Source organism: Bison bison, unplaced genomic scaffold (genome assembly GCF_000754665.1).
Source record: "Bison bison bison isolate TAMUID 2011002044 unplaced genomic scaffold, Bison_UMD1.0 scf7180017864456, whole genome shotgun sequence".
NCBI classification, from domain to species: Eukaryota; Metazoa; Chordata; class Mammalia; order Artiodactyla; family Bovidae; genus Bison; species Bison bison.
The window spans coordinates 162,351-162,872 of NW_011495018.1; the positions used below are offsets into that span (position 1 = coordinate 162,351).

Below are 522 nucleotides of genomic sequence, written 5' to 3' on the forward strand. Positions count from 1 at the left end.
GCGAGTCCTCACACAGGAAGGACCCCCACACAAAGGTTACCACCAGCGGCAAAGGGGCCCACAGAGGATACCAGGAACTTGCCTCAAAACAGAGGAGCGGGAGAGGGGTGAGGAGCGGGGAGGAGCTGGGCGCTCGCCCAGGCCTCAGCTCCCCATGCAGCTGGTCGTGCAGCCTGAAGACCCCGTGTGGTCAGGGCTCCCCGTGGGGTCCCTGGGGGGACTAGGGGGTTCAGTTCATGCTGCAGAAGCAGCCCTGAGCTCACAGCCCCTGGAGAGCCTTGGGGAAACTCCACAGCCATGCCTCCTGGGGGCCTGCAGGGGTGTGGGGAAGCTGGGGGGCCCGTCACCCCCAGGAGCCCTGGGGCGTCGCTGGGGCCTATCTGGTTCACAGCAGAGCAGGTGGGTGGGCTCCATGCCCCCTGCAGAGTTGGGGCCACCAGGCCCTGAGACCCAGCCTGACAGCACACGCCACCCCCCACCCCCCTGGCCCGAGCACATGGAGGAAGCTCCAGCTCTCTGCTC

The 522-nt window shown here is 67.4% G+C and overlaps 1 protein-coding gene across 1 annotated transcript in view; it reads right to left on the reverse strand.

Annotated features, from left to right (window-relative positions):
- The window catches only part of INPP5A (inositol polyphosphate-5-phosphatase, 40kDa), a 109,579-nt gene that overhangs the window by 35,785 nt on the left and 73,272 nt on the right, over positions 1-522 (reverse strand). The window lies entirely within an intron of this gene.